Here is a 7,979-nt window from a genome sequence, read left to right as displayed (position 1 = left end):
CCTTATGTCCGGTCGTGATGGTCAAGCGGATTAAGGTGTCCCTGTACATACCAGTTGTGGGAGTATGGGTTCGAGTCACTTCTGGGGTGTGAGTTTTCAGTTGTATATAGTCCTGGGGACCATTCAGGCTTGTTTGCATATATATATATATATATATATATATATATATATATATATATATATATATATATATATATATATATATTTATATAGGGAGTACCACCTCTAGGTGGAAGAAGGGGGACCCATAGCCTCGGAGGAAACCACGCATAACGCATTAGAGGGAATGTTTAGATCCCCTCCAATACAGTTTCTGTGTGCTTTTCTCCTACCACCCCCTTCCTTTTTTATTTTTTGTGCTTTATTATGCATTTGATAGTTACAAGATATACATGGGTTGATACAAAAATAATAATGCAAAAAGGTGCTTAAAGGTTATGGATCTCTTGAAAAACACAACAATGGGAAACATTGATGAATGTCACAGACGGGACATATATATATATATATATATATATATATATATATATATATATATATATATATATATATATATATATATATATATATATTGGTATATTTTGGTAGCAGTCTTTCCTGTTGACATATATTATTAAATATGACCGAAAAAGTAAGATTAATAATTCTAACACGAATTTTCTCAATATTTTTTATGTTTCTTTTCACTGTTGATGGTAATTGAAAAATCAATTCTCCAAAATTCATTTTTATTTCTAGTCCGACGCGACACTTGAACGCGTTTCATAATAACTTATTACATTTTCAAAAGCTTTAGTTTACACACACACACAACTATAACCAGCAAACACTAAACAGAGTTTCACTATGCTATAATTTAAACAGCTTTTATCTTGTAACATATCACCTCACTCAAATGCGAGTATATATACTCGCATTTGGGTGAGGTGTATATATACGGGCAAACGGCCATACTGGCCGTTTGCCCGTATAGCCGAAAGTGGACGCAATATGAAAATGAAAAAATATTAAAATAAATTTTGGATTTTTTTTCGACAAGAGTAAGTTAAGGGTCCTCTGATAGGTTAGGTGGGCAGGAAATTCTCATAAAGTTTCAAAACGTTATGAAAAACGTTAATTGAAAGTGTCCTCTTCTAACCTTAACGCGTAAGCCGGACGATTCAAACAGAAAACGGGACAGTACGTCTCATTTGTTAGTCGATTTCATTTCAAATTACGTCCAAATTTGGCCATAGCGCGCATACAAGTAAAACATGAGGTTATTTTGAAGAGGACGGGTTGTGCAGCAACTTAGACTGCATATTTTTGAATTGCCAGAAAGCCTTTGAAACAGTACTCCACAGACGTCACCAGAGGAGTCCTGCAGGGTTCAGTCCTTGGACCTATACTGTTTCTTATATATGTAAATGATCTACCAGATGGAATATAATCATTCCTCTCATTGTTTGCTGATATTGCAAAAAATATGAGGAGGATTAAGGAGGTATGCCATGCCAGCAAGGAGACCCCACCTGGAGAAACACATAAGGAAACTGAAAAAGGTTCAGAAGTTTGCGACGAGGTTCGTCCCAGAGTTACGAAGGATGGGATGTGAAGAGCGCCTGAAGGAACTGAACCTTATGACACTAGAAAAAAGAAGGGAGAGGGGGGGATATGAAAGGAACGTATAAAATACTCAGGGGAATTGACATAGTAGAAATAGATGAAATGTTCACACGTAATATTAACAGAACGAGGTGACATGGGTGGAAGCTGGAAACTCAGAAGAGTCACAGAGATGTTAGGAAGTTTTTTTTAGCGTGAGAGTAGTGGAAAAATGGAATGCACTTAAGCAGCAGGTTGTGGAAGCAAATTCTATTCATAATTTTTAAAACTAGATAGGATAGGGAAATGGGACCAGAGTAATTGCTGTAAGCAACCGATGGCTAGAAAGTCGAGATCCAAGAGTCAATGCTCGATCCTGCAAGCATATATAGGTGAATACAAATAGATGATAGATGAGTACACACACACACACACACACACACACACACACACACACACACACACACACACACACACACACACACACAGGTCAGGAGGCAGTAAACAGGTTCATCCCGGCCCAAAGGGAAAAATCCGAGAAGCAACAGAAGAATCCATGGTATAATAGGGCATGTATGGAAGCGAAGAAACTGAACAAAAGGGCGTGGAGGAACTTCCGGAATAACAGAACACCAGAAAGCAGAGAGAGATACCAGAGAACCAGGAATGAGTACGTCAGGGTGAGAAGAGAAGCAGAGAAAAGTTTTGAAAATTATATAGCAAACTAAGACAAAACCGAACCAAAGCTACTCCACAGTCACATCAGAAGGAAAACAACAGTGAAAGAACAGGTACAGAAACTTCGAATAGGCGAGGACAGGTATACAGAGAATGACAGAGAGGTATGTGAAGAACTCAACAAGAGGTTCCAGGAGGTCTTCACAATAGAACATGGTGAGGTCACTGTGCTAGGAGAAAGGGAGGTAAACCAGGCGGCCTTGGAAGAGTTCGAAATTACGAGAGAGGAGGTCAAGAGACACCTGCTGGATCTGGATGTTAGCAAGGCTGTTGGTCCAGATGGGATCTCACCATGGGTACTGAAAGAGTGTGCAGAGGCACTTTGCTTGCCACTCTCCATAGTGTATAGTAAGTCACTGGAGACGGGAGACCTACCAGAAATATGGAAGACGGCGAATGTGGTCCCAATATACAAAAAGGGCGACAGGCAAGAGGCACTGAACTACAGGCCAGTGTCCTTGACTTGTATACCATGCAAGGTGATGGAGAAGATCGTGAGAAAAAACCTGGTAACACATCTGGAGAGAAGGGACTTCGTGACAAATCGCCAACATGGGTTCAGGGAGGGTAAATCTTGCCTTACAGGCTTGATAGAATTCTACGATCAGGTGACAAAGATTAAGCAAGAAAGAGAGGGCTGGGCGGACTGCATTTTCTTGGATTGTCGGAAAGCCTTTGACACAGTACCGCATAAGAGGCTGGTACATAAGCTGGAGAGACAGGCAGGTGTAGCTGGTAAAGTGCTCCAGTGGATAAGGGAGTATCTAAGCAATAGGAAGCAGAGAGTTACGGTGAGGGGTGAGACCTCCGATTGGCGTGAAGTCACCAGTGGAGTCCCACAGGGCTCTGTACTCGGTCCTATCTTGTTTCTGATATATGTAAATGATCTCCCAGAGGGTATCGATTCATTTCTCTCAATGTTTGCAGACGATGCTAAAATTATGAGAAGGATTAAAACAGAAGAGGACTGTTTGAGGCTTCAAGAAGACCTAGACAAGCTGAAGGAATGGTCGAACAAATGGTTGTTAGAGTTTAACCCAACCAAATGTAATGTAATGAAGATAGGTGTAGGGAGCAGGAGGCTAGATACAAGGTATCATCTGGGAGAGGAAATTCTTCAGGAGTCAGAGAAGGAAAAAGACTTGGGGGTTGATATCACGCCAGACCTGTCTCCTGCAGCACATATCAAGCGGATAACATCAGCAGCACATGCCAGGCTGGCCAACATACGAACGGCATTCAGAAACTTGTGTAAAGAATCATTCAGAACTTTGTATACCACATATGTCAGGCCAATCCTGGAGTATGCAGCCCCAGCATGGAGTCCATATCTAGTCAAGGATAAGACTAAACTGGAAAAGGTTCAAAGGTTTGCCACCAGACTAGTACCCGAGCTGAGAGGTATGAGCTACGAGGAGAGACTACGGGAATTAAACCTCACTTCGCTGGAAGACAGAAGAGTTAGGGGGGACATGATCACCACAATCAAGATTCTGAAGGAAATTGATAGGGTAGATTAAGACAGTCTATTTAACACAAGGGGAACACGTACAAGGGGACACAGGTGGAAACTGAGTGCCCAAATGAGCCACAGAGATATTAGAAAGAACTTTTTTAGTGTCAGAGTGGTGGACAAATGGAATGCATTAGGAAGAGATGTAGTGGAGGCTGACTCCATACACAGTTTCAAGTGTAGTTATGATAGAGCCCGATAGGCTCAGGAATCTGTACACCTGTTGGTTGACGGTTGAGAGGCGGGACCAAAGAGCCAGAGCTCAACCCCCGCAAACACAACTAGGTGAGTACAACTAGGTGAGTACACACACACACAGGATCAGAAGGTACAACAAGGACATAGACCAAGTGATAAAGGTTGTATTCAAGAGCAAGAGAACAAAAGAGGACTTGTTAGCAAGGAAGAGCGGACTAGCAAATGTACAGAAGTTCAAAAAAGTATTCCTGCAGAGGGATATGACAAGGGACAAGAGAATGAGGGCAGCAACTGCGAGGAGGGAGCGCTGGGAGAAAGGAATCAGGGAGCCCCAACCCCGAGCCCTACAATCCCAGAGGGAAGCAGGGAATCCTCTACTAGCAGCTGAACAGACTCAGTGAGAGGAGCACCTCCACCGAATAGATGCCCTACCTGCCCCAACTCCTGGTGCCCAAGGTGCCTTGGGCACCCTCACCCCCACTCTTCCCCTCCCAAAGGATCTCCCTTCTCCCCCACCCCCCAAACTTTCCCTAATCCCCCATGCCCTCCCTTCTCCCCCACCCCCAAGCCCTCCATTCTCCCCCGCCTCCCCCCCTAAACCCTTCAGTATCCCCCACCCTCCTGAGCCCTGCCTTCTCCCTCACTCTCCTCAGCCCTCCCTTCTTCCTCATCTCCTTCAGCAATCCCTTTCCCCCCTCCCCCCCCTCAAGCCCTCCTTCCTTTTATCCCACCAACCCCCCCCCCATTTCCCCCATCGCCCGATTTCCTCCCTCCTCCCATACCCCCGCTCCCAAGCCTCCCCTTCTCCTCACTCTTCCAAGCCTCCCTTTCTCACCCACTCCCCCAATTCTCCCCCTCTCACACCCCCAAGCCTCCCCCACGTCCCCTCATGCCCCCAAGCCCTCTTTTCTTTCTGACCCCCTCAAGCCCTTCCCCCTACACCACCCTCCCAGTACCAGATCCTCCCAGCTCACGCACATCACAGATCCCCCAGGTCCCCCTTCATAGCCCCTCCCATCCCGGTCCCTCCCTGTTTCCCTGCTTCAGGGAAAGCAATAGGATCTAGAGCAATAGGAAGCAATAGAGAGTCAGCTTCAGAGTGATGTACTCGAACATAGATGGGCTCACAAGCAAGGCAAGTGAACTAAGGGAAAGAGCACAAGAAGGGAACCCAGATGTAATTGGACTCACAGAAACAAGACTCTCTGGAATAATAACGAATGCAGTGTTTTCCCAGGACTACACTATAATAAGGAAAGAGAGGGAAGGAAGGGGAGAAGGTGGAATTGCCCTACTAATGAGAAAGGAATGGAGTTTCAAGAAGATGGTTATCCCAGGCTGTGAGGGATTCAGAGACTACATAACAGGCACCATGACAATGGGAGGACTAAATGAAGTAGTAGCAGTGATATATAACCCTCCACCAAATGAGAGAAGACCAAGGAAAGAGTATGACAACAACAACATGGCAGTTAACACTATAATTGAGAAGACAGCCTCTGCTGCCTGTAGAATAAGATCCCATTTGCTCATCATGAGGGACTTCAATCACGGAAGGATAGACTGGAAGAAGAAGGAACCGCATGGAGGAGAGGATACATGGAGAGTCAAACTAATGGAGGTGGCGACAAGAAACGTCCTAAGTCAACATGTCAGGGAACCCACTAGGATGAGAGGAAACGATGAACCAGCGAGACTCGACCTAGTCTTCACTCTGAAAGACTTCGACATAAGGGAAATCGGCTTTGAGGCCCCAGTAGGGATGAGCGACCACAGTGTACTGACCTTTGAGTATCTGGATGAAGAAGGGTTATTAAACTCGAGGAGGGGTACTGAAAACAAAAGGCTGGCATTCCGAAAGGAAAACGATGGGGAGATAAGAAAATTCCTAACATATATATCATTGGAAACAGAGCTCAGGGGAAAGACGGTCCAAGATATGATGGACTACATCACGCAGAGCAAGCTGCGTGATGTAGTTTGCACGTTTGCTGCGTGCAAGGACGCAGCAAACAAGTTTGTCCCAGTCTAAAAGGAAAACAGTGAAATGAAGATGAGAAACCCATGGTTTAATCAGAGATGTAGGCTAGCTAGGCAGCAAAGTAAAAGGGCGTGGAGAAACTATAGGAATAACAGGACACTTGAGAGCAGAGAAAGATACCAGAGTGCCAGGAATGAATATGTCACGATGAGAAGAAAGGCAGAAAGACAGTACGAAAATGACATCGCAAGCAAGGCAAAGACACAACCTAAATTGCTGCATAGCTACATCATGAGAAAAACAACAATAAAGGAACAGGTAATGAAATTAAGGATAGTGGCAGAAGGATTCACTACAAACGACAAGGAAGTGTGAGAGGAACTCAATAAGAAATTTCAGGAGGTCTTCACCTTAGAACAAGGAGAAATTCTAGAGATAAGAGAGGGAATAGTTAACCAGGAACCATTAAAAGTTTGAGATTACCAGTGGGGAAGTAAGGAAGTGTTTACTAGAGTTGGATGTGACAAAGGCCATAGGCCCAGATGGAATCTTCCCTTGGATACTGAAGGAAGGAGCAAAAGCACTGTGCCTGTCACTCTCCATAGTGTATAACAAATCACTGGCAACAGGGGAACTGCCAGAAATTTGGAAAGCAGCTAATGTAGTCCCGATATACAAGAAAGAGGATAGACAGGAGGCACTGAACTACAGGCCAGTGTCACTAACCTGCATACCATGCAAGCTGTTGGAGAAGATTGTGCGAAGAAAGATAGTGGAACATCTGTAGCGAAAGAACTTTGTAACACAGCATCAACATGGGTTCAGGGATGGCAAGTCCTGCCTCTTAGGGTTAATCGAATTCTACAACCAGGCAACTAAAATCAGGCAAGAAAGAGAGGGGCGGGCAGGCTGCTTATTTTTGGATTGCCAGAAAGCTTTTGATACAGTACCACACAAGAGGGTAGTGAAAAAGCTGGTGATTCAGGCTGGAGTGAAAGGGGAGGTATTCCATTGGATAAGGGAGTACCTAAGCAACAGAAGACAACGATTCACTGTGAGGGGTAAAGTCTCAGATTTGTGAGACGTCACAAGTGGAGTCCCGCAGGGGTCAGTCCTTGGACCTATACTGTTTTTGATATATGTAAATGATCTCCCAGAGGGTAGAGAATCGTTTCTCTCAATGTTTGCTGATGATGCAAAAATTATGAGGAGGATTGAAAAAGAGGACGATAGTAGGAGGCTACAAGATGACCTACACAGATTGAAGGAATGGTCAAACAAATGGCTGCTAAAGTTCAACACGAATAAATGCAAAGTGATGAAACTAGGCAGTGGAATCAGGATGCCAGACACAGGATACAGAATAGGAGATAAAATACATAATGAAACAGAGAGAAAGATCTAGGAGTTAATATCACACCAAACCTGTCTCCTGAAGCCCACATAAAAATAATTACGTCTGCGGCATATGCGAGGCTGGCTAATATCAGAACAGTCTTCAGGAACCTGTGTAAGGAATCATTCAGAATCTTGTATACCACATATGTATGACTAATCCTAGAGTATGCGGCCCCAGCATGGAGCCCGTACCTTGTCAAGCACAAGACGAAGCTGGATAAAGTTCAGAGGTATGCCACTAGATTAGTCCTAGAACTAAGAGGCATGAGTTACGAGGAAAGGCTGCTGGAAAGGTACCTTACGACAATGCAAGACAAAAGAGTGAGGGGAGACATTATCACTACCTACAAAATCCTCAGGGGAATTGACAGGGTAGACAAGGATTATTCAACACGGGTGGTACGCGAACAAGGGGACACAGGTGGAAAGTGAGTACCCAAATGAGCCACAGGGACGTTAGAAAGAACATTTTCAGTGTCAGAGTAGTTAACAGATGGAATGCATTAGGAAGTGATGTGGTGGAGGCTGACTCCATACGCAGTTTCAAATGTAGATATGATAGAGCCC

Source organism: Procambarus clarkii, chromosome 2, assembly GCF_040958095.1.
Source record: "Procambarus clarkii isolate CNS0578487 chromosome 2, FALCON_Pclarkii_2.0, whole genome shotgun sequence".
Lineage (NCBI taxonomy): Eukaryota > Metazoa > Arthropoda > Malacostraca > Decapoda > Cambaridae > Procambarus > Procambarus clarkii.
Note: the sequence above shows the minus strand (reverse complement) of the source record.